This window comes from Macaca thibetana, chromosome 1 (assembly GCF_024542745.1).
Source record: "Macaca thibetana thibetana isolate TM-01 chromosome 1, ASM2454274v1, whole genome shotgun sequence".
Classification (NCBI taxonomy): Eukaryota; Metazoa; Chordata; class Mammalia; order Primates; family Cercopithecidae; genus Macaca; species Macaca thibetana.
In genome coordinates this window covers 94513533-94540409 of record NC_065578.1, presented here as the reverse complement: position 1 = coordinate 94540409, position 26877 = coordinate 94513533, and the positions used below count along the sequence as shown (strand labels likewise).

The 26877-nt window shown below is 41.3% G+C and overlaps 2 protein-coding genes across 8 annotated transcripts in view; one reads left to right on the top strand and one right to left on the bottom strand.

Moving 5' to 3' along the window:
- Positions 1–26877, top strand: part of ALG14 (ALG14 UDP-N-acetylglucosaminyltransferase subunit) — a 435379-nt gene that overhangs the window by 295542 nt on the left and 112960 nt on the right. The gene's annotated exons all lie outside the window — the stretch shown is intronic.
- TLCD4 (TLC domain containing 4) overlaps positions 1–26877 on the bottom strand; it is a 116908-nt gene that overhangs the window by 78567 nt on the left and 11464 nt on the right. For 2 of the 7 annotated variants that reach the window (XM_050778340.1, XM_050778301.1), the window contains exons 1-2: positions 3931–4257; positions 3280–3398 (exon numbers count right to left, since the gene is read on the bottom strand). The exons of 1 other annotated variant lie outside the window; for it this stretch is intronic. The gene's annotated coding sequence lies outside the window, so the exon portion shown is untranslated. Of the gene's footprint in view, positions 1–3279; positions 3399–3457; positions 3658–3930; positions 4258–4482; positions 4802–4886; positions 4944–26877 lie in introns of those variants that run through there. 4 more of the 7 variants (XM_050778347.1, XM_050778323.1, XM_050778306.1 and 1 more) reach the window with 4 other exon arrangements.

Sequence of the window (26877 nt, the reverse complement as noted above, 5' to 3'; positions counted from 1 at the left end):
ACTGCACTCCATCCTGGGCGACAAAGCAAGACCCTGTCTCAAAAAGAAAAAAAGAATACTTTTCAAATTCTCTGTGAGGCAAGCAGCCAACTTCCTAACAAGTTTGATCAGCAAATGGTGTTTCAAAACACATTCCAGCCGCTGCTTCTGCTCAAACTTCTCAAAGCTGTAAGGGGAGGTGTGAGCCTCCTACTCACCCTCCCTGCACTATGAGCCCCTCCGCTCCCTATCTGGCCATGAAAGTGGACATGACCTAAATTCATCAGCCAGTTTGTTCTGGGTCCATTTGTCTCCTCATTAAGCCTACAGAGGAAAATCTTACTGCTCTAAAGAAATCTGCTTACAAATCCAAGTTCACTCCTTGCACATTTCCTCTTCCTTAAAGCCAATCGTTTTGCTTTGAAGTGAGTAGAACTGGTGGAAAGTCCCTCTTCTGCATCTGTTCCATCATTTCATCTATGTGAGTTCTGTACCTGTCAGACACAAGATGAGTCTCCACACTCCTTTCTGTCCCACCAACAGGGGTCCAGGTAGTGCTCAATCAATTCTGTATTCCCCACACCTCCCCCAGTATCTCCAATCCCCCCACCCAGCCTGCTCCACTGCAACCTGTTTTTCTATCCATTGGATAAGTGGTTTCCAAATAGTGGACTGTGATCCACTAACACATTATGAGTTTTTAAGAACACAGACTAGAAACAGAAATAGAATAAAAATAGAAACTAGTTTCACATACACATATACTTGCTATGTCCTGGGTCTCAGTGTAAAAATGCATTTTGAACTGTTGTAGTCTGAAAATGTTTGAAACACTGCTTTAGACAAGCCTTTGTCCACCTAGTCAAACTCCACCCATGATATTGGTCCCACTGTCTGGGACTCCCTTCCTCCAGTGCTGGCTCAAGCTCTGAACAGCTTTCCACGTGTCTTCTTCATTGGCTGTTTTCAAAAGCTTTGGCCTTTTACACTGGTTCAGAAGCTCCTTCTTATATATCTACAGGATTGCCTTCTCCTTGAACAGACCAATGTTCTGAACAAAGAAACACCTTTCGCTATTCCTGCCTTATCCTGCCTGATCAGGTTTGGGATCTGCTTGCAGCACATCCAACTGTCTCACCAGGAATAACAAGCCTCAGAGCAGTAGGCCTCCACTTCTTTGTGTGCAACCTTTCATCCTCAACAAGAAAAAGACCACCAAAGTCACTCTGGAAATACCTAGACTCTCTTACAAAATTAGCCTTACTTTCCTGATGTAATGTATTCTCTGGTGTAATCCATCCAGCGCCTGATACCAATGCCAGGTGAATACAGCTCATTCCTAATGTTCAGTTAAAGTCTGTTTCCTATCCTTGAGAACAGATGGTGACTCCACCTCCATACTGCTATCTTCTTCTCCTCACAAGGCAAATGGAAGAAGAAAAAGCACAACAAGGTGACTACACTAGTTTGGTGGTATCCTTTCCTCTCTCAAGGACAAGGGCACAAGCTGTCCAGCACAACTCCACCCCCAGTCTGGCCCTCCCTTGTCCAAATGCCCACAATTCTCACCCAGACAATTAATTCATTATCTTCCTCAACAGAAAAGCTGGCTTTTCATATCTTAGTGTAGACTGTTCAGTTCACTCTTCCTAGCCAAACTGAGTATCCCAGTTTGAAATATTGAAGCCTAAATGAATCCTTAATCTGTAGGATGTGGGACTAATTTGGAAAGAAGGATGAGGAGAGACACTGAGGTCTAAAGAGTTTCTTACAAACTAAACTGCCCGTTTTCCTCTAATACATGTAAGGCCAGCTTTGAGAGAGGAACATGAACGCTGGGCCTCCTTTAGAGCACCAAGGAGGAGAGTGAACAAGTCTGAAAACTGTTAAGACAGATGTGCTTGACTCTGAGGCGCCAGAAACCTCTCAAAGAGAAAGAGGGAAAGGGCCCATCAAACCTCAGGTACATTCCCAAACCTGCCTAGAAGCTGCGCCACTTCCCTTTTGAAACCCAGTCCCCTTCCCATTTCTCAATTGGGAATCTAGGGATCCTTTACTTCCTACTAGTTATCTGGTTACAGGGAGGACTCTCCAACACCTACAAAGCCACTACTTCTTTCTCCCCACTCTTTTGCAGGGAACGCTCTTAATCAGTCTAACATTCAGATTTCTGATAGCTCCCTGCTCCCAAGACTTCTCTTGGCAATCAAATGAATTTACCCAGTGGAGATTTCAGAAAATCAAGGAAAAGACAGGCCAACTCTTGCATCTGTATTCCAGGACCTATTCAGAAGACTCCAGTGAAGACCTAGCTTCCCTGGGGTTTGCATTAGTCTCAGCACCTTGAGCATGCCATTCCTAGTCACCTCCAAGTATATAGCATTAGTAGCAAAGGCCCATTATTCTTTCCACCAGGGTAAAGGCGGCTTAGAGTGGAATGAATAGAAATGGAAATCTAATACTGTAAATAAATAATGACCGACTGGGCAGCTGGGTCAGAGGCAACCAGCCTAAACAGATAAAAATCGTCTCAAGGATGAGGACAGTAAAGATTCAAACTCCAGAGGGAGGCAATGGGGCAAAAGGAGTTGCAGGTGTAGGAAAAAAAAGAAGCACCCTCAAAATATTCGCTGGGTCATCGTATGGCACAGGAGGGGCGTGGCAAATAAACTGAAATCCATAGTTCTTCACCCATTCTTTCATATTTTCTAACACGGCGGGAATACACTTTCCTAATTTCGTTTCACCCATACAATTTAAGGAAAAGATAAGCAAGGATAAAAATTCCTTATATATAACACACTTAAAAGGGAGCTGGGATTCTCTAAATTACCTTAATCTGCTACACAAAGCTGAAGCTACATTGCAATCCACACCATGTGCTGGCACAGGAGTAACTCACTGAAAACACCACAATGCAAGGTCCATTTTCCTCAACTCCATTTATGACTGCGTAAACATTTTATTAAAATGATAGCTTTTTTCCTATTTCACACCTCAATTCCTAACGTCCACACAAACTCTTTCATTTCTCCAAACTGGTATTTGGATTAAACGTTATCCAAGATCAGTCTTTAAAGTAAATTTCATCATTTCATATAAAAGTGTGCACCACATTAACACTCAAATGTGTGTACAATTAAAAATATACAGACCAGCAACAGTGACTCTTAAATGAACTTAAACCCAAAGTGTTTTCACAGATGTTTTCCTGCCGTCTTGGAGGAGCAGGAAATTGCTGGCATTACGAATCCCATTTCATGGCTGGGTAAACCGAGGCACTTAGTTTAATAAACTTACCAGGGGTTACAGTGGTAGAGATGGAAATAGAAACGAATTTCTCCCTCTGACTCTCCGCCTGGTCCCTTCCCACTAGACTTTTCAGCACTCGGTGGCTAAAAATGGGACCCACTTGAGAACTGCAAGGGTAAATAAGAGCTACTTGTTTCAGAGGGTGGCGGCGGGGGAGGGGACTTACCCACTTGATGCGCCTGATTGTGTGTGGGCTCTAACAAGAGAGCTCTCCCTGGATGCCCAAAGGTCTGCACCCACCCGCTTTAAGCTCAGACCCGAGAGGCACCGCCAGGCAGGCAGGGCAGCCAGAATCGTGCAGCCCGAGAAACGCGAGAGGAACGCGGGGCGCCCGGGCGGCGCGGGGGCCGCGGGCCCCGGGACACCATCTGCTCCCGGAGCGACGCCGTGGCCCGCCAAGCGGGGACGATGCTGCGTCTGCCGCACACACCTGCCGGAGCCCGCCCGGGAACCCCGGGCCGCCTCCCGCGCGCCGGACGCCCACCCAGCCTCCAGGCGCAGGAGCCCTCGGCCGCGCTAGGCCAGGGGCGGGAAGGCGCGGCGCCCCTCTCCGCGGGCTGCGCTCGGCGGCCGCCGCGGGGGAGCCGCGGGGCGAGGCAAGCCCGCCTTCCTCCCCAACCCCCCTCCAAACGGCGTCACCTGTGCCGTGTCCCGGGGCGAGTCGCGCGCGGGCGGCGGCTGCGCCGAGCCGGGAGAGGGCGGCGGGTATCTACAGGCTTCTGGTCATCCGGGCCGGCCCGAGGGCTGGCGCTGGCCAGTGCCGCCCCGTGAGATGCTCGCGGGAGCCAGGGAAGCCGCGGGTTCCGGGCCGCTTGGAGGTGCAGTCGCGGAGGCTCCAGCTACCGCCGCGGCCGTCGCGCCCGCCCGGACTGCGGGCTCGGGTTACCGCAGAGCAGCTCCTTAAAGGGGCCGCGGCCGCTCGGGCTCCGGCTCCGGCTCCGGCTCCGGGTGGCTCCAACCCTGGCCAAAGTGGGCGGGGCCCCGAGGCCGGCCGCGGGGCAGACCTTCTTGTGCTGGAACTTGGGTCCGGGAAAGAGCCCAAAAACCCTAACACCCGAAGTCGCAGCGTAGAGATCCTGGAAGCTCACACCTTGCCAAGGGCAGAGGGTGCAGTTCCCGGGTTTTCCAAAGCAAGTCATAAAACTTGCCAGTGGGGGAACTGTGAGAGCCCGCCCCCTCAGCGGTCAGTACCTGGGCTAGCCACGTAACAAAAAATCTTCTTAGATTATGAATTTACATTCTGCCTTAAATGCTGGAATACTGGGGACTTCATGGTAAGATCATCAGAAAAGAGATGAAAAGGCAACTGCTGGTTTTTCTTGCCGCGTCTGACACGGCCACACACGAGTCCCGCCAGTTCTTCTTTGGGGCTGCAGGTGCATACCAAACTGGGTAGGGGGCGTGTGTAGAAGAAGTGTGTTCTCTCGAGCACCACCTCCGGAATTCCTGAAAAACACCCTCATGGGTGCACCAGCACTCCACCTACACCCGGAACCCCTCTGCTGTCGGGGTGTGGAAGTTGGATTTGAATATTTGGTGCTGGCTGAGAATTCCAAGTTGTCTAGTAAAGTTTGACATTAAATAGATCTTCTGACCTGTTATATACAGCCTCAAAAGCTTCCAAGTGATCTGCATCAACCAGAGATAATTGTCTGAAACAAAACAAAATAATGAAGAGGTATATTCAGGCTATTATAATTCGCAGAGAGCAATCACAAGGCCTTTTCTTGAAAAGAGGTAAGTTCTAAATAATTTGTAAACACTATCATTGATAACAGGATATTTATTTGTAAGAAATGTCAATAGAGGTAACATATTTGATCTACTATATACATGCACAGAAAGACACGCATATCTGCCACAGATTTAGACCAGAAAATACACACACAAAAGCTCATATAAGCTGTCCATGTTTATTTTCAAGAGACAGCAATAGAATTTAAATCAGAACCTGGAATTCTGTCAGTTTATTAGAGTTGTGTGCCTTTAGCTAACTGAACCTCACTGAGGCTCACTTTCTTCATCTATAAAATGGGAATAATAATTCCTAGTGACTCTTGAAGACCTGGACTGATGTGGAAAAGATAAAATCTATACCACGGAACGGGGAGGGACAGAAACCTGCCCTGCCGTCAAGCAGAGAGAAAGATTCTGCAGGCCCCCAAATGCATGTTCCCCTTTTTCTCCCTAAGACTCTCAGGAGGTACCAAGGCACCAGTGCTCTTTGACCACACCGTGTCCCATCATAGTTCCTTCACAATATGTGTAGTACCTGACAACTTTGGTTTGCGCGATAGCTGCCTTGTGCACTCACACAGCTATTCCATAACTCTCTGTGGGACGAATGGTTATATGTGAACATCTGTGGAGTCAGCCCAGAAAATACCAATTTCACAGTGTCATCTCAAGACTCTGAATCAAACTGCCTCCTGCAGAAACTCTCCCATGCTTGTCTCTGGTGGCCGATAGTAGTTCTGTTCTTTCCTGATAAATGCACCATCATTATCTTTGATATGCATAATTCTCTAACACCAACAGCAGTAACCAAGGCCAGGTAAACCCACAGAAATCCATAGTACTGTACTCTATGTCCCACCATATTCCTTCATGTTAGGCCTCTACAAATGCATCATGAAATCTGCAAGATTGTTTTTGAGATTATACAGAACATGTAAGTGAATACTTCAAGGACAAAGCCTGAGCTATGAGAGGAATTCAGTAAATAGTAGTTGAATGTTGCAAGTTGTAAGCTAATTAAAACTCAGTGACCTTAGGAGGTAGAATAATACATCAACTGTATTTTTTCCTGAAAAAATTCAGGGTAGCTTAATCTCTTTAAAAATATCCAGTTATTTTTTAAGTGGCTCACACCTGTAATCCCAGCACTTTGGGAGGCTGAGGCCAGCAGATCACCTGAGGTTGGGAGTTAGAGACCAGCCTGACCAACGGGGAGAAACCCTGTCTCTACTAAAAATACAAAAACTTAGCCAGGCTAATTTTTTACAGGCATGGTGGCGCATGCCTATAATCTCAGCTACTCAAGAGGCTGAGGTAGGAAAATCGCTTGAACCCGGGAGGCAGAGGTTGTGGTGAGACGAGATCGCACCATTGCACTCCAGAATGGGCAACAAGAGCAAAACTCTGTCTCAAAAACAAGCAAATATATATATATACACACACACACACACACACACACACACACACACACATCCAGTTCATTAAATCTTTATTATTAATTGTTTCACCAATATTCCCTTTCCAAGGATACTTTCTCAGAATTCTGTATTTACCATATGAAGTTTTTCTGCCTTTTAAATGGGATGTATAAAGACTGAATTGCACTTTTTATATTTTTATTCACTGAAACAGTTCAAGCAAACAGATCAGATGAATGAAAGTATTTATCCACACTTGAAATGGGAAACAAATACAAAAACTCTTTTTTTTTTTTTTTTTTTTTTTTTTTGAGGCAGAGTCTTGCTCTGTTGCCCAGGCTGGAGTGCAGTGGCGCCATCTCGGCTCACTGCGACCTCTGACTTCCAGATTCAGATCTTGTGCTTCAGCCTCCCGAGTAGCTGGGATTACAGGCAGGTACCACTGTGCACAGCTAATTTTTGCATTTCTAGTAGAGACAGGGTTTCACCATGTTGGCTAGGCTGGTCTCAAACTGCTGACCTCAAGTGATCTGACCACCTCGGGCTCCCAAAGTGCCGGTATTACAGGCCACCACGCCCAGCCAAAAACTCTTTTAAATGAAGTAAGTTTTCCTGATGAATTTATTTTCCGAAATTCTTAGTCTTCTGAATAGAACCAATTGTTTGAAAAACTAAGACCAAAAGCTGTTTTTTTCTGAAATAATATAATTAAAGCAAAACTATTGTGAAAAATTGCCTTAATTCTCCACTCTACTCTGTTAGTGAAGATACAAACTAAATGACACCAAACATTTTGATCAGAAAGGTTAAGTTACTAAAAAATGAATAACCCTAAGCACTACTTTTTCCTGTGTTGGTAGTTTTAGTGTATTAAGAGTGTTTGTAAGATTTTATAAGTGTTTAAAAATACTTTCACCAGGCACACTGGCTTATGTCTGTAATCCCAAGTGCTTTGGGAGGCCGAGGCAGGAGGATTGCTTGAGGCCAGGAGTTGGAGGCTGCAGTGAGCTGATATTGCACCACTGCACTCCAGCCTGGGTAACAGAGTGAGACCCTGTCTCTAAACAAACAAACAAACAAACAAAAACCGAAAGGTTTTTTTAGAAAGTACTTTCATTTTTCAGATGAAACTATTTCAGGATATTAACAGTGGCTATCTCTGGGTGAGTGAGATTCTTTTTTTTTTAAGAGGTAGGATCTGCTATGCTGCCCATGCTGGAGTACAGGAGTACAGTGGCCAGTCACAGATACCATATCACCTGACAGCCTGTAACTCCCCGACATCTATGGACACAGCCTGTAAAATACAAAAACAATCCTCCCCATTTAGCCTCTTGAATAGCTGAGACTACAGGCACACTCAGTTTTCTGGATGTTTGAGATTCTGGACATCTATGTTCTTTTTGTGCATTTTATTATATGTGGTATCTTTTCTACAATGTATGTGTATTGTTTTGTTTGCATTTTTATTTTTAGTGAAAGTAACACACATAAGTGAAAAATCAAATGATTCTTAAAGGCTTATAACAAAAAACATCAATGAGTGCCATCAGCCCCCTGTCCTGCTTCTCCCCACCTGTCTTCACCCTACATTCCACACAACCCTACCATGTTCTTCATCTCCTAAATGATAACCTTATAACAGCATTTCTTGATTTTCAGTTTTACACGTTCTTTATTGACATCTTATGATATCTGAGGATTTCGCTCTTTTCCCACCACCATTACAACTTTGCCCTCATGCTTCTTTCCAACATAACCATATTACAATGTTCACTTAAATCAATAATTAGGGGCCAGGCACGGTGGCTCACGCCTGTAATCCCAGCACTTTGGGAGGCCTAGGCGGGCAGATCACCTGAGGTCAGGAGTTTGAGACCAGCCTGGCCAACATGGCGAAACCCCATATCTACTAAAAATACAAAAATTAGCCAGGTGTAGTGGTGCACACCTGTAATCCCAGCTACTCAGGAGGCTGAGATAGGAGAATCGCTTGAACCCAGGAGGCAGAAGTTGCAGTGAGCCGAGATCGTGCCACTGCACTCCAGCCTGGGCAACAGAGCAAGACTCTGTCTCAAAAAAAAAAAAAAAAAAAAAAAAAAAAAAAAGGTAGGTAAGGTTGGATGCAGTGGCTCACAGCTGTAATTCCAACACTTTGGGAGGCCAAGGCAGGAGGATTGCTTGAAGTCAGGAGTTTAAGACCAGCCTGGGCAACCTGGTAAGACTACGTCGCTACAAGAATGAAAAAATAAAATTAAAATGTATCTAACACAAATTTTAGATACAAATGCTTCAACATATCTATCAAATGCCCAGCAATAATATCTTCCAGTGCTCAAACACACAACTTTCAGTTTACTCTTTTATTTTGCTGGATCACAGACTCCAGTAGCTTACTCAGAAGAGGTACATAGAGAGGGTAAATTTTTAGAGTAATTACATGTCTGAAAATGTCTTCATTCTATTCTTATTCCTGACTGATAATTTAGATGGATTGAAAATCATTTTCCCTCAGCATTTTGAAAGCATTTTTCCAGTGTTGCCATTGAAATGTCTAATGCCTTTCTAGTTCCCACTCCTCTGTATCTGACCTATTTTTCTTTCTAGCATCTTCCATTTTCCCTAGTAGTCTGAAATGTCATATTGATGCACCTTACAATAGGTATTTTTTCAGTGGTTGTGCTAGATACCAAGCAATCTTTTTCATCTCATTTGCAAATTTTTTCTTTTATTTATTTGCTATTTTCCTCCCTTCCATTTTCTCTATTCTTTTTGTGAATTCTTGTTAGTACATTATTGGAACATCTATATTATTCTCTAAATTTAGTGTCCTTTTATCCTATTGATCATCCCCATATCTTTCTTGTCTATTGTCTGAGATAGAGATTCTCAAACAGGGCAGAAGGGGGAAAAGGTTGATTCCCCTGCCCCAGAAGACACGTGGCAATGTCTGGAGATATTCTTGGTTGTCGCCACAGCAAAGAGGGGGAAGTTCTGGCATCTAGTGAGTAGCCACAGATGCTGCTAACCATCACACAATACACAGAGCAAACTTCCACACAAAGAATTTCCAGCACCAGATGGCAATTGTGCCAAGATTGAGACATCCTTCATCAAAATAATTCCTTAACCTTATCTTCCACTAAAATTTCTATTTCAAACACATTTGTCATTTCCAAGGGCTCTTTCCCATTCTCTAGTTAGACTTCTTGTTTATGGGAACTCTTTGCCAAAGGATAAAATCCTTTCTCCAGAGAAGAAACTTCTAACCTCATAGAGGGATTGCATTGATGGTGGTGGTTGTAGGGTGGAGGGCATGAGTGCAGGCTGCCTGAATGAGGTAGAGAAGGGACCCAGGGGTCCAAGAGCCTAGTAAACCATTATAGGACTATCTTCCTTTTTCAGCCTGTGCCCTGCCCTGCCTTCCACTGTACACTGCACCACCAAGTGCTAAGTTTCCTCCAAGCACTGAAGTTAGCCTCTCTTCCATTTTGCCAAGCCAGTTATCACTACTCTATCCAATTTCTGGCTTTTACAATTTATTGAAATCTCTTATCTGTTGTAGACTTTTCTCCTATTCCCTCTTTCCTTGTGGCTTATATCTTGTAAACATCTTTCTACACTATCATTTTCATGTCATTTTGCAAAGAATATATGATAAACACCTCTGGTCATTCCATAATTAAACAGGAGAGGCTTATTTTTTCATTATGAAAAAATTAATAACAGGGATCCAGAACAAAGAACACAGTTCTTATTTTGTAAATTTCTTTCTTTTCTTTTCTTCTTTTTTGTTTTTGTTTTGCTTTGTTTCGTTTTAAGAGACACAATCTGTCTATCTCCCAGGCTGGAGCGCAGTGGTGTGAGCATAGCTCACTGTAATCTTGAGCTCCAGGGCTCAAGCAATCCTCCCACCTCAGCCTCCTGAGTAGCTGCGTAGGTGCACACTACCACACCCAGATAATTTTTTTGTATTTTTTGTGGAGATAGAGTCTTGCTCTGTTGCCTAGGCTGGTCTCAAACACCTTGCCTCAAGCAATCCTCCTGCTTTGGCCTCCCAAAGCACTGGGATTATAGGAATGAGCCACCACACCTGGCCAGTTTTTCATAAATTTCTAACATTTTTAAATTATGCTAAAATGTTATGGATATTTTTAGATTTTATAAATTAGTTGAAATTTATATTAGCAATCACCAGTTTATATGCTTATAACTTTTCGATCCTTTTTTTTTTTTTTTTTTTTTTTTACTTTTCTTTTGAGACAGAGCCTTGCTCTGTTGCCCAGGCTAGAGTGCATAGGGCAATCTCAGCTCACTGCAACCTCCACCCATAGGAGGCATGCACCACCATGCCTGGCTGCTTTTTAAAATTTTTTGTAGAGACAGAGTATTGCCATGTTGTGCAGGTTGGTCTTGAACTCCTGGACTCAAGTAATCTGCCCATCTTGGCCTCCCAAAGTGCTGAGATTACAGGTGTGAGCCACCGCACCTGGCCTAGATCCTTTTATTGAATATCCTCCTAGACATTTTTCCATGCATACCTACATATACTTTGGGTTTTATTTCAATGACAAAAAGATTAAAACTACATATTTTGTAAGTGCTCTGTTATATTCAATGAATTTAACATAATGTATTTAACCAATCCCTTATTGTTGGACATTTAGGGATCTTATTGTTGGACCAAATTTTCCATTTCTCACATGAAGCAAAGTAGTAATGTCTGACTAGAAATTAATTTTAAAATTCAAACACAGCTTCAAATTTAATAGGGAAATTTGGAGGATTCCTGCTCAGGTCAACAGGACAAAAGGGTTGCTTGTTCTGCCCCTACTAATTAATGTGGTGCTGAAAGTATCCGTCAAAGGAACTAGAGGAAAGACAGAAAATAAAGATATAGCAATTGAAAAAAAAGTGTAAAATTGTCATCTATATTATATGATTATATACCTATAAATCAAGTGAAATATATATTTTTTTAAATATACATTTTTTCAGTTGATTTTTTGGTATACATATATACATGTATATCCTCACATGTACATGTATATGTATACCCAAAATATCAACAAAAAAATATAAATAATAAAAAATTTAAGTGTGGGAGCAGAAAAAAATTAATTTACCAAAATTGTGTTTGTATAGATATATATATATTTTTATATATATATACACATACACACATTATGTGTATGTAGTACAAGCACACACAGATAAACAATACTCTTACAAAATAAAAGAAGAAAAAGACCCCCATAATCGCAACAAAAAGTGTGTAAGGGTAATTAAATAAAAATATGCAAAACTGGTGGCTCATGCCTGTAATACCAACACTTTGGGAGGCCGAGGCAGGTGAATCACTTGAGGTCAGGAGTTCAAGACCAGCCTGGCCAACATGGTGAAACCCCATCTCTACTGAAAATACAAAAAATTAGCCGGGTATGGTGGCACATGCCTGTAGTCCCAGCTGCTTGGGAGGCTGAGGTGGGAGAATCCCTTGAACCTAGGAGGCGGAAGTTGCAGTGAGCTGAGATCACACCACTGAACTCTAACCTGAGTGACAGAATGAGATTCCATCTCAAAAAAAAAAAAAAAAAAAAGCAAAACTTACCTGAGAAAAACATTAAAACACTCCTGCAGGACGCAAGAGTAGACTTGAACCAATGAAAATCAGACCAGATTTTTGGATAGAAAAAGTCAATGTATGTAAATGCTCCCTAAGTTTTAATTTTATTTATTTATTATTTATTTAAAGGCAGGGTCTCAGGCTGTCGCCCAGGCTGGAGGGCAGTGGCACAATTTTGGCTCAAATGAGATCTCCCTCTCTGTAGCATCAACCTCCTGGGCCCAAACAGTCTTCCCACCTCAGCCTCCTGGATAGCTGGGAGTATAGACACACCCACCAGGCCTAATTTTTGCTTTTTTTTTTTGCAGAGATGGAGTTTTGCCTTGTTGCCTAGGCTGGTCTCAAACTCCTAAGCTCAAGCTATCTGCCCACCTCAGCCTCTCAAAGTCCTGGGATTACAAGTGTGAGCCACTGCACTTGCCCCTAATTTTTTAATGTATTACAATATCAATGAAAACACTAATTGGCAATTTTCTGGAATAGGACAAAATGATTCCAAAGTCCACATGGGAAAATAAACAAACAAGAATTACCAGAAGAACTATTTTTAAAAGATCAGTGAGTAAGGAATGACCTTCTATATATTAAAAAATACTACAAAATCTCAATAATTAATACTTTGGGATTTCCATAGGAATAGATAGGCTAATGGAATTAAATAGAAAGCCCAGAAATAGACCCAAATAAGCAGCATCTCAAGTCAGTGGGGTAAGATGGACCTGCAATAAATGAATAGCATCTGGAAAAAATAAAGTTAAATCTACGTCTCATTCTGTATACTAGTAAATATTCCAAATGGGCCAAAGACTTAAACGTAAAATATGAATATACAAATGTATTACAAAGGCCAGGGACAGCGGCTCACACCTATAATGCCAGCATTTTGGGAGGCCAAGACAGGAGAATTGCTTAAGCCCAGGAGTTTGAGACCAGCCTGTAAACATAGTGAGACCTCCTCTCTACAAAAAATCAGAATCTGAGGCGGGAGGATGGCTGAGCCCAGAGTGAGCCATGATTGCACCACTGCACTCCCACCTGGATGACAGCAAAACAGAAACAAAAACAAAAAAATGCATTCCAAGAAAATATGGACGAATTCTCTCTTTACCCTGGAATTCGTAAAAAGGAATGGGAAGGCCTGTGACTCAAAATCTAAAAGCCATAAAAGATTAATAAATCTAACTAATTAAAAAATCAGAAACTACTACCTGGCAAAAATAACAATAACAGCATAAGCAAGGATGAGACACAGAGTACAAACTGGAAAAAAAATCTGATATTCAAATCACAGATAAAGGGCTAACCTTTTTAATATATAAGAAGCTTATATATCAAAGAAGAAAAAGACCAGACACTTGAGAGAAAATTAGAAAACATGAACAGATATCACAGAAAAAGAAATATAAAGGACCTTTACACATTATAAATGGCCTTCATTTGTAAAACTATATGCAAATTAAAACCAACCAACCTCATCCCATAAACATATTGTTATTCTACTTCCTCACTACTCTCTGACTTTGGAGCATTCATCTCTCACTACAGCCTCTTCAGATTGGGTCTCCCCACCATCATTTTTGAAAAAGAGGGACATTTACAAAGCTATATCTTTTTTTTGTTTAATTCTAGATCTAAAATGCTTTGTTAACAGATGTTGCTTGGATAACACTAGAGTATCACTGTTTATCAGCATACAAAATTCCTGCTTACTGTTTTGAAACATGAAGAGCCCAGGCATCAATATGATTAAAATCAGAACTAACATGGTCCCTATCCTGTTCCTATGAACAATTTTTTTAAATAAAGTTGATAAACTATTCATAAGTAGTTTTCATAGACCTTATAGCTAAATACAACTTTAGAATTTAGAAATATTCCTTAGTATAAAGAGCCCCTGCTCTATTGCCATCCCCTGCTAAAATATTCAATTCCAAAAGAATCATATTTCTGTAGTCATATAAACCAACCACATCATAGAAACAAAAACTACCCTAAAAATAATTAAAAATTAAAAGAGCAATTTTTGTTGTTGTTGTTGTTGTTGTTTGAGACAGCGTCTCCCTCTGTCGCCCAGGCTGGAGTGCAGTGGCGCGATCTAGGCTCACTGCAAGCTCCGCCTCCCGGGTTCACGCCATTCTCCTGCCTCCACCTCCCGAGTAGCTGGGACTACAGGCGCCCGCCACCATGCCCGGCTAATTTTTTGTATTTTTAGTAGAGACGGGGTTTCACCGTGTTAGCCAGGATGGTCTCGATCTCCTAGCCAGGATGGTCTCGATCTTCTGACCCCGTGATCTGCCCGCGTTGGCCTCCCAAAGTGCTGGGATTACAGACGTGAGCCACCGCACCCAGCCTAAAAGAGCAATTTTTTTGACTATTGTTAAATATGCAAACATATTATCTCCCTTACAAATTTATTATCTCCCAATAAAATTTACCTAATGTTATTACAACTATGATTCCTGCAATGGTGTTACTATAAGCAGCTCAACACATACATATGAATCATGTGTATCACTAACTGAAGTCCCTGTTTTAGACATTCCATATGAGAAGTCAGAAGCATCAAAAATGAGTTATTATTTAAAATGCATATGCTGCATTCAGATCTCCCACTTAATCTTGACCTGCATGCTGTTGTGCATTTTAATTGAAAATCATTTTTTGTCCTCCAGCAAGTAACGGTTTTGAAAATTTACCCATTGCCATCCCTTTTCAAAATATTTTTGTTATACTTTGCAATAGATTAAGAATTTTTTATTTGGTTTTGTTGTTGTTGTTTTGTTTGTTTGTTTTGAGAGGGCTCTCACTCTGTCACCCACGCTGGAGTGTAGTGGTGCCATCTTGGCTCCCTGCAACTTCCACATCCCAGGTTCAAGCAGTCCTCCCACCTCAGCCTCCCAAGTAGCTTGGACCACAGGCGTGCACTACTCCGCCCAGCTAATTTTTGGTAGAGACAGGATTTCACCACGTTGCCCAGGTTGGTCTCGTACTCCTGAGCTCAAGCAATCCACCCGCCTCGGCCTCCCAAAGTGCTAGGATTACAAGCGCGAGCCACCACACCTGGCCCTTTTTCGATTTTAAAAAAGGAAACAATCTAGTTTTAGGGGAAAGGACATTTTATGGGGATTTATTTTCAATAAGGAAAATTATGTTTAAAGTCTCAGATTTTAAAATTCTCTGTGGTAAGTAGAAAATACCAGATAACTTCACAAACATATCAAATTCAAATGAAGTTGAAGTAAATGTCAGGATTTTTTAGCATTGAAATTGTTTCTTTTGTTACAGGTAAGAAACTCACTTTACCTCTTAACATTTATAGATAGAAATTGAGGTTTTCAGAATTTGAGCCTTTCTCAATAACAAGTTCTCAAACGGAATATTACCTACAGTGATTCTCTCTCTCTCCACATGGCTACAAGATCCACCAAGCCATCAGGAAGACCTGGGAGTCATCACTGACTTCTTCCTGGTCCCACAGAAGCATTCAGTGTCTGCATTAGAACAACTGCCTCCAAACTAGTCCTCTTTGTAGTAGTCTTCTTTCTGCACTTGTTCTTTCTAATTAGTCTCTATTGCTGCCACCAATAAAAAATAATATTTTCTGAATTTAGAAACAAATGAAGTAATATATTCATCCAAAATCCAACTTTTCTGGACAAGTGCCTAATTATCAAAACCCACCACCCACGGAGGAGGCAACATTATGGTACATTAAAGTCCAAAGTATAATTCTAAGTCTCACAAATGTTCTCAGAGTGAAATCACTGAATACACCTGGATTATCAGTTACCTGAAGACAATCTAGTTTTAGGGAAAAGGATATTTTAGGGGATTTATTTTCAATAAATCTGTCTTATGCAGATAGTCCCTGACTTACAATAGTCCAGCTTAACAATTTTTCGACTTTATAATGCAGTGAAATGCATTCCTTCAAGTTCTTCTACCGAATGCGTTTCACTGTATTGTAAAGTCGATCTTTTCCCAGGCTCATGATATGTGGTACAATTATACCCTCTCCCGATGCTGGGTGAAATCATCTAACACAAAGCCTATTTTATAATAAAGTACTGAATATCTTGTATAATGTATTGAATACTGTACTGAAAATATTATTGTTATTATTATTATTATTATTGAGTCAGAGTCTCACTCTACCACCCAAGCTGGAGTGCAGTGGCATGATCAGGGCTCACGGCAGTCTTGACCGTCTGGGATCAATCAATCCACGCCTGCCTCAGCCTCCCAAGTAGCTGGGACTACAGGTGCACCCCACCATGCCCAGCTAATTTTTTGTATTTTTTGTAGAGACGGAGTTTTGCCATGTTGGCCAGGCTGGTCTGGAACTCCTGGGCTCAGGCAATTCACTCACCTCCACTTCCCAAAGTGCTGGGATTTCTGGTGTGAGCCATGCTAAAAATGTTCTGAGCATGTTTAAAGTAGGCTGGGCTAAGCTACGATGTTCAGTGGATTAGGTATGTTAAACCCATTTTTTACTTAAGTGTATTTTCCATTTATGATGGGTTTAACATACGTAATCACACCACCATCCTAAGTACAAGAGCATCCGTACACCTTTGCAACTTACATTGCACCCTGCAAGGTGGGTGCTATCTATATGTTCCCACTGTTCTCAGCTTGTCAAGGAACTCGCTTAGGAAGCTCAAAGTTCTGTGGCTGAGGGAGAGTCTTACCTGATAATCTACATTCTAGAGAGAATGATGTGTTTCTCCTCCTTCTTCTTTATCCTGAGCAATTACCTAAAGTTAATGAAATACAGCCAAGGGATGTAAAGGGCTGCTTTGCCTCCCCTTTTATGGCTCCTACAAAGCCCTCTGGTTTGTTGATAAAATCCTCTACCAGATATTTAAAAATCTATCAGCATTTGGCTTTTTAACACTGTTTTAGGCACACAGTGTTCTATTAATACAAAAAGAGAAAGTCGTCCTCTTAATGCATCAACATAGAGGTGAAATGAACTTGATTTCAGTTCACTTTGTCTTAATCCAAATTATTAATTCGCTTAACAAATAATGCACATTGTAAGAGTATCATGGGAAACTTTGGAAACAATTGTGTAAATTATGACTGCTAGTCGTACAAGACATTCTTGGGAAATAAAAAACCATAACCAATAGCTAAATACACCACTGTCAAATTTCAACACTTGTCATATTGATTTGTAGGGGATGGGATGAACAAACAGAGCTGAAGTTCAAAATCATGTCTCCTAAATAATTTAGATGCGATTTTAATCATTTTGGTCTTATTTGGCTTGTACCATTACAACAGAAAAGCCCAATCATTCTATAAGAAAGTCAATATAAAAATAACTCACTGAGATCCTTCTTATTCCTTCATCTCTCTGAACCAGAATTCAGCCCTTCCTCTAGTTTCTATAGGAAATTATCTCTAAACATTTCATGATTCTCCTCAACTTTGCATAAGAGTAGGGGGTTCCTGAGAAGTTTCGTAGAACTTCTACCAGCTCTATCTTCCAATCTCTCTTCTTTCCTACATAGGAGTTGAAGAAACATCTTCTGTTAATTAAATCCAGTGGAGTTTCACTGCCTACCTAAAGGAGTTCTTCTGGCCAGGTGCAGTGGCTCACGTCTGTAATCCCAGCACTTTTGGTGGCTGAGGCAGGTGTGTCACCTGAGGTCAGCAGTTGAAGACCAGCCCGGCCAACATGGTGAAACCCTGTCTCTACTAAAAATACAAAAATTAGACGGGCATGGTGGTGCATGCCTATAATCTCAGCTACTCGGGAGGCTGAGGCAGGAGAATCACTTGAACCTGGGAGGCAAAGGTTGCAATGAGCCAAGATCATGCCACTGCACTCCAGCCTGGGCAACAAAGTAAGACTCAATCTCAAAAAGAGAAAAGAAAAAAAAAAAGTTAAGAAAAGTAGTTCTTCCAAACAAATACTCTTGCTAAAAGAAGTTCTGCAAATATGTATACGTATACTACTTTATTCGCTGCTTTTGCTCTCATTTCTCAATTAGCTCTTGCTGCATTCCCCTAGCCCTTGAGCTTTTTATCTCAAAGTTTGATAATTCCTTGAACCTGAGAACATAACGGGCTTTTCTGCTTTGATTCTTAGCTCTAAATTTTGCAATTAACGTTTTGCTCAATTAACTTCTGCCTACTCCAGGTTCTTACCTACCTTGAAGTCCATCTTAGCTTTGGCTTAACCCTGTCCTCCCCGTTCCCCCAATCCATTAAGGTGTATCTAGTATCAATTCCACATATGCCGTCTAAAATTCTCACTCTTGAGCTTCCGACCTATATTCCCAAGATTCTACTATGTTTTCCCAGGTTCTTCAAATGCAATAAAATATATAACTCATGATCCCTCCTCTTTTCCATACTCTTCTTTCTCTGAGTTCACAAAGTCATCATGCCTCTAATCACCCAACCTAGAGACTTCAATTTTCTTAGATTCCTCCCTCTTGCTCAGCTCTCTATATCCAAGTACACAGCAAATTCTGTCAGTTGGACTCCCTACGTATTTTTCATTTACTTCCTCTACTCTTGCTCTCACTCACCAAATTTAGACCTGTATACCATCCTTTTCCTCTTATGTCTCCTTGGGATCATACCAAGTTAATAATTACCTTTCCATTTTCTCCCATTACTCAGTACCACGTTTTCACACAAAATAGACCCTCAATAAATATTCATTGGTTTTAGAAGAGTCCTCAAATCCTTGTAATCTCATAACTTTTCTTTTCTTGTCATCCATAAGTTATCTCTCTCTGTCTGCAACTTCTTGCCTCTTCAGAATTCTTCTGACCTACTGTTGGTTATCTTCTTTTCAACTCAAATCAAAATTGTTCTATTACCTTTATTGCCTATTAACTAAATGTGTTAATGTCCACCATTCTAGCTCAAACCTACATTTCCATTTTTACTGATCATACTCTTCACTCAGTCTTGCCAAATCCAACTACTAGTCATTCTCCATTTTCCTGCCTCTCTACCTTTGCTCATGTTGCCCCCAACACACACATGGTCTTTTCCTCACATCTTTCCTTGTCAAAACTTTCCTAGTTAAGGCTGAGAATTTCTCTCTCCCTCTTTTCTATTTGAGAGTTTGAGAAAATTTATAGCTTGCTTTGTACAGGTACTTTATTTCTCCTACCAGGAAAGCAGTATCATAGAGTTGTTCAAAGCAGTGTTTTTCAGACCATCTGCAACAGAATAACTGGAGTCATGTTAAAAATACAAAAACAAAACCAAAAACCTTCTAAATCAGAGTCTCTTGAGGTAGAACACAGTAAAAAGAAGCTCCTGGCTGGGCACAGTGGCTCCCAACACCTAGGGAGGCTGAGGAAGGAGGATCTCTTAATGTCAGGAGTTTGAGACCAGCCTGAGCAACATAGCAAGACTCCATCTGTACAAAATACACACACACACACACACACACACACACACATTTTAATTAGGCACAATGGCATGTACCTGTAGTCCCAGCTACTTGGGAGGCTGAGACTGCAGTGAGTTTGAGACTGCAGTAGGCTATGATCACGCCACTGTACTCTACCTTGGATGACAGAGCAAGACCCTTTCTCTAAATAAATAAAATAAAAATAAAAAGAAGCTCCCCAGTAAAGTGCCCATAAAGTTGGAGACCTAGGCCAGGCGCGGTGGCACACACCTATAATCCCAGCACTTTGGGAGGCTGAGGCGGGTGGATCACGAGGTCAGGAGTTCAAGACCAGCCTGGCCAAGATGGTGAAACCCTTGTCTCTACTAAAAATACAAAAATTAGCCGGGCATGGTGGTGGGCGCCTGTAATCCCAGCTACTTGGGAGGCTGAGGCAGGAGAATCACTTGAACCTGGGAGGCGGAGGTTGCAGTGAGCCAAGATTGCACCACTGCACTCTAACCTGGGCAACAGAGCAAGACTCTATCTCAAAAAAAAAAAAGTTGGAGACCTTTGAGTTGCATAAATGGGCCTTGAAGTCAGAATTGGGGTTGCATTCCAGTTATATCTTTCTTAAAAGATAATTTTCAGAAAAAGCTAAAATCATGACTGATACAGATAGAAAAGGAAATAATGTCAAAGATTTTATTTAACTAATTCAGTGAGGGAATCAGGCAGATGTTACAACCTGTTTTTAAGCAAATCCGAAAAAGACATACTGAGTTGTAAAATGGCTCAAAGACAATTAAAGTCAGGAATCAGATGATCTGGAAGGTGCTGTCTAAGCAATGTGGAATTTTCTTTTTCTTTTTTTTATTGTTATTATTTTTCGAGGCAGAGTCTCATTCTGTTGCCCAGGCTGGAGTGGTGGCACGATCTCGGCTCACTGAAACCTCTGCCTCCTGGGTTCAAGTGATTCTCATGCCTTAGCCTCCGGAGTAGCTAGGATTACAGGTATGCACCACCATGTCCAGCTAATTTTTTAATTTTTAGTAGAGACGGGGTTTTACCATGTTGGCCAGGCTAGTCTCGAACTCCTGACCTCAGGTGATCTGCCCGCCTCAGCCTCCCAAAGTGTGCGGCCAGCAATGCAGGATTTTCTATTGAAGCATAAATTTTTTGTACACCTTTTCCTAGCTATATGACTTCGAGTGTGTTACTTAACTTCTCTGAACCTGTTACTTTATCTGTAAAATAGTAATAAGATTTTTTTATGTTTGTGAATTTCTTTATTCTATATGTGTGTATATATATGCATATGCATATTTTTTGAGATGGGGTCTCACTCTGTTGTCCAGGCTCAAACGATCCTCCCACCTCAGCCTCCCAAGTAGCAGGGACCATGGCCTGTGCCACCATGCCCAGCTAATTTTTATATTTTTTGTATTTTTAGTAGAGAGGGGGTTTCACCATGTCACCCAGGCTGGTCTCAAACTCCCGGACTCAAGCGATTTGCCTGCCTCAGCCTCCCAAAGTGCTGGGATTGTAGGTGTGAGCCACCGTGCCTGACCAAATAGTGATAATAATAGTTTATAATTTAAAAAAAAAAAAACTTTCATGGGGATAATACCTAATAGAGTTGGTAAGAATTGAATGAGTTAATGAGTGCCAAGAGTTTAGGACAGTGTAGAGCAAATTATGCTCAATAAACATTACATCATCATTGTCATCATCGTCATTGTTGTAATAACTATAAGTTCCTTGAGGCTCATTCTTATTTATTAATGAATGTATATGTGCAATCAATCTACTGAAGTGTATTAAATATCTATTTATGCTAACTTTGGATGAATAATAAAATAATTCCTGTCCTCAAGGAGTCCAGACTAGCAGAGAAAATGAGGACTTAAACAAATAACTACACGTGATATAATACATAAAAAATAGAGTTTTTTTAGCACAATTGACAAAATGACTATGTGTAAAGTGTACAGAATGCATACAGAAAGGCATTATAAATGTGAATTTGAGCTGAATCTTAAAAGGTGAGCAGGTAATCCCTAAGGAAGCACAATGTGGTAATAACTATTATCCCAGATCATGTTTTTCTTATTTAGTTTGTGCAAGATCCATATAATAATGAATCATTTCTAACTCAGTAGAGAGAGGGTTTCACCATGTCGCCCAGGCTGGTCTCGAACTCCTGGACTCAAGTGATTTGCCCCCCTCAGCCTCCCAAAGTGCTAGGATTATAGGCGTGAGCCACTGCACCTGACCAGATAGTGATAATAAGATAATACTTACTACGTGTCAGGCACTATTCTAAAGAAACATCATTACCCTGTTCTTTTTTTTTTTTTTGAGACAGAGTTTCATTCTTGTTGCCCAGGCTGGAATGCAATGGCGCGATCTTGGCTCACCACAACCTCCGCTCCAAGTGATTCTCCTGCCTCAGCCTCCCGAGTAGCTGGAATTACAGGCATGCACTACCACACCTGGCTAATTTTGTATTTAGAGAGATGGGGTTTCCCCATGTTGGTCAGGCTGATCTTGAACTCCTGACCTCAGGTGATCCGCCCGCCTAGGACTCCCAAAGTGCTGGTATTACAGGTGTGAGCCACCGCACCCGGCCTATCCTGTTCTAGAAAAAAACCTGAGGCTTAGAGAAGCCTAGCAACTTTCCCAAAATGATACAGCCACTGAGACGCAAGACCACAATTCATTACAGGTAACCTGTTTCCAAACCGAGGAAGGATCATCTCAATTTTTCTAACAGGAGAATCAAAATCCAGAGAGACTAAGAGATCTCAGAAAAGAGATTTATTAGAACTTGGGTTTCTGGTGTTGAAGCCCAGGCAGATGGGGAGGAAGAATACCACAGAATGAGTGAGAACATGCGAAACCACGGAAGCATGGAGGAGCTGGGCCTGTCCCCCAGGAACCACAAATGTTTGGAACTCAGTATGCATTTATGGAAACAGCAGGAGAAGCTAGGCCACTAAAGTGGTCAAGGATTATGAAAAATAAACTATGCTACACCGAATTACGTAGACTGTGCCCTGGAGGAGATGAGGAAACAATGAAGGATTTTAAGCAACAGAATAAGGAGAACAAAAGTTTAGAAATGGGGCAGGGCAACCAGTTATGAGGCAGCCAGGACTAGTGTTATTGAGATCAAGAGTATTGAAGTCAGACAAACCACCAGTTATTATGACCTTAGGAAAAAGAACCTCTTTGAGCCAGAATCTTCTCATCTGTAAAATTAATATAATAATAGGGCTATTATGAGGCCTAAATGAGAGTACACAGACCATTGTGCTATCTAGATCTGATCCTGTACATCAGATCTAGTCAGCATTCAATAAATGATGGTGGTAACATTGTTTATTGTTATTGATGTTGTTATGATACAAATCTATTGAGAGCTAGTTTCCATCTATTTGAAGGAAGAACATATTAGATACACTTACTGATACTCTTTTGCTTGGGTAGTTTAGAAATAAAACTAATGCTGCTTGATTTTTTCAGGTGCAGTAAATTGATCTATATCAAAACAGCAAAGCCCCAGGAGCACAAAAAGAACTAGATTTCAGGAATGGCATGAAGAGTTCTGTTTATCAAACATTTCTTGTGTCCCTACAGTGTGTCTAATACTCTATGAAGTGGAATATATATAAAAGTTACCACACCATCTCCTTTCAAAAGGGGGCAAGAGTCTACAATAAAATTCCTTTGTTTGATTTCCTCTGTTCCTGATTCCTGGCCTCCTCTCTCATTTACAACCTCACACACACCTCTTAGGTATTTACACTACTCCTGTGGAAGTGATCTGGGTTTCACTATTTCATTACTCCCATCTTGGACTACCTCCTTTCCTGGCTCCTCCAGCTGGATGAGTTGGATTACACATTTTTTGATCCAAACCAATGTCTCATTGTGGCCAAGAAACCTTGCTACTAGAGTGAAATTAAACCATTTCTCTCATAGCTGGCAGTAGAATTCTTCTCAGAGGAAAACATCTTGCGTCATTATACATATATGGTGTGCCTTGAAAACTTGGGTTAGTAAGAGATAGGATAAGAAGAGGGACTCTTCTATATCAGAAATTAATTTGGAATCAGTAGTGTGGCTACAGTTTGCAATAATCTATTGTATATTCTAAAATAGCTATAAGAGAATAATTTGAATTTTTAGCATAAAGGCAAATATTTAAGGTGATGGACATCCTAATTACATTGACTTGATCTTTACAAAGTGTATAAAGGTATCAAACTATCACATGTACCCTGAAAATATGTATATCTATTATATATCAAGAAAAAAAAAACATTTTTAAGAAGAAAAAGAAATTAACTTGGGGATGTAGAAGGAGTTGGGGACAAGACAGAAGAGATGAGAAAGAGTGAAAAGAAAGGGATGGCAGAGTATCTTCATGGTATGCCTAAAATGCTTTTTGAAATGTGTACTATTCTAAGTTACTTGTATTTCTTTAACTCCCCTTATTTCTTCCAAATTTCCAGTAGGCTTTCCACTACCCTTAAATTCCCATACCTCTGCAAGACACACACATGGCGTGAGGGGAGGTGGTGGTGAGGTAAATGAAGAAATCACAGGATGGGGCCGAGTTGCAATGCTAGATCAAAAAGGAGCAGAAAGGAGATAGCACACCTAGAGTCCAGCAAAATAGTCCATAAACTGAACCCATTAGCAGGGGCCAGAGGTAGTACTGAAATCAAATGTCTGGAAAAGTGGCAGGATACTTCATGAAATACTGTATAATATAACAGTTGTGTAATAGGGGCTTGAGTCAATGTTATCTAGTTTAAAAACAAAACAGATGATCCCAACTGATATGTGGGTCATGTTTTCCTCAGAAACATTGACTATTTGGCACAATCTATAGGTTTGCCTTTCCAAAATTCTTACTGTCCCTTCCCCAAAGCTATCCACCCTTGTCTTACCCCAGGTTACTGCAACAGTCTCCTTGGGATCAGCAAATAACTTCTTAAAGAATAGGTCAGGCTTTGTGGGCCAGATGGTCACAGTTACTCAACTCTACACTTAAAGCCAGGAAACAGCAATAGCCAATACATGAATGATTCAATACAAGGGTTATGTTCCAAACCTTTATTTACAAAAACAGGCAGTGGACCTTCTGTCCTGCTCTTTCTGTTCTCCAGTTGTTGTCAAGGTACTCTTTCTAAATGTCACTCCTCTACTGAAAACTTGACTGGCTAATTGGTAGGGAAGAACCTCGGATTGCTTTAACTGTTATCTACAATCCAAAGCCTGCTGCTAGTGTACCTTCTGCTTTGCTGCTGTAGCTTGCAGAGAGATTGAGGAACCACAACTCCGATACTTTCTGATGCAATGACTAAAGTTTTGAATGGTTTCACGTCTGCCTTCCTCTCTAAACTTAAGTTGTTTATCTTCCCTTTGGCTCCTGATTGCTTACGTCAAATCTTGTTTGCAGTCTTGTATATGGTGTACTTTATGTTTGGTAATTTTTCTCTTAAAGCAATTTTGGTTTGCCTTTTTGACCAATACTCACTTTTCAAATATCATGTAGTGTGAATATTCCATGTGGCAAGCCTACATGACTTAATAATTTAGTCCTCACTTAATCATCACAATAATACTATGAGGGATTTCCTTTTATTATTCCCATTTTACAGTATACATAATTAAGACCTAAAGAGGTGCTGCCCACAGTGACTCACACCTGTAATCCCAGCACTTTGGGAGGCCGAGGCAGTCGGATCACGAGGTCAGGAGATTGAGACCATCCTGGTAACATGGTAAAAACCCCGTCCCCACTAAAAATACAAAAAATTAGCTGGGCATGGTGGCGGGCACCTGTAATCCCAGCTACTTGGGAGGCTGAGGCAGGAGAATTGCTTGAACTCGGGAGGTATAAGTTGCCGTGAGCCAAGATCATGCAACTGCACTGATGGACAATGGAGCAACACTCTGTCTCAAAAAAAAAAAAGAAAGAAAAAAAAGAAAGAGGTTAAGTAATGTGCCAAGAAACAGAACAAGTGGCAGAGCTGATATATGAAGGTAGAAAGTCTGACTCCAGAGCACAAGTTTGTCATTTACACTAATTTGTAGTTTCTGTAGGACCATGTCTGTTTTTGACCTCCTTGAAAACTTCCTGTGTGATCCCAGCAGTCTTCTGTAGTACTCCTGCAAGTTTCATTCTGAATCTTATGTACAGCATGATTGGATCCAAGGCAATCATGACATTTATTAAGCATAGTCACCGTGCTAAGTGCTGTTCATTTGTTACGTGATTTAACCTTCACAGACCCTAATAAGAAAGATAAGGTTATCTTCATTTTACAGATGAAGAAATACAGGCACAAATAATGCATTCAAGGTCACATTAGAAGGGGAGCTAGAATTTAAACTCGTGTAGTCTGACTCCACAACTCATACTCATGGATGCACAAGTAAGTAGAAAGCCTGAAGAATTCCTCAGGCCTCATAGGATGGGTGAAGTTAAATGATTCAGGCTTTAATTATCCAGGATAGGAGATAAGGGACTAAGTAAGTTTTAGTTATTTATCGCTGCCTAACAAATGATCACAAAACTTAGTGGTTTAAAACAACAATCATTTATCAGTTAACAATTCTGTGGGGGGTCAGTATTTGGGCTGGATTTAGCTGGGAAGTTCTTCTGCTGGTTTCACCTGAGCTCACTCATGTAGTCACAGTCACCTGGAAGGTTGGTGGGGTCTTGATGGTCCAAATAACCTCTCTGGTGATCAAGACCAGTTCACAGATGTCTAACCTGTGCAGTGGCATAGAGCACTCACTTGGCAGGGTTTATTATTCTGTTGCTGCCATTTAAAAATTATTAATAATTATGGTACAAGAGATCTCACTGGGCCTCGCAAGTTGGTGCTGGAAGTCAGTTGGGCATCCTTCTCCATGTAGACTCTTATCCTCAAAGAAGCTAGCCAGCCAGGCATGGTGTAATCCCAACACCTTAGGAGACCAAGGTAGGAGGATCACTTGAGCCCAGAAGTTAGTCACCAGCCTGGGAAACAGTGAGATTCTATCTCTACCAAAAAAAAAAAAAAAATGTAATTAGCCAGGTGTGATGGCATGCACTCGTAGTCCCAACTACTTGGGAAGCTGAGGTGGGAGGATTGCTTGAGCCACAGAGGTTGAGGCTGCAGTGAGCCATGATGGCACCAATGCACTCCAACCTGGGTGACAGAGTGAGACCTTATATCAGAAAAAAGGGGTGTGCTTAGCCCAAGTTTCTTCACATGATGACAGGAACTTTCCAAGAGACTGAGAGCAAGGCTTCTTAAGGTCCAGGCTCAAAATTCCCATATCATTATTTTTATGCATTTTTTGGTCAAAACAAGTCATAGGCCAACATGGACACAATGAAGTAGAGATCTGGAGTCCATCTCTTAATGAGAAAA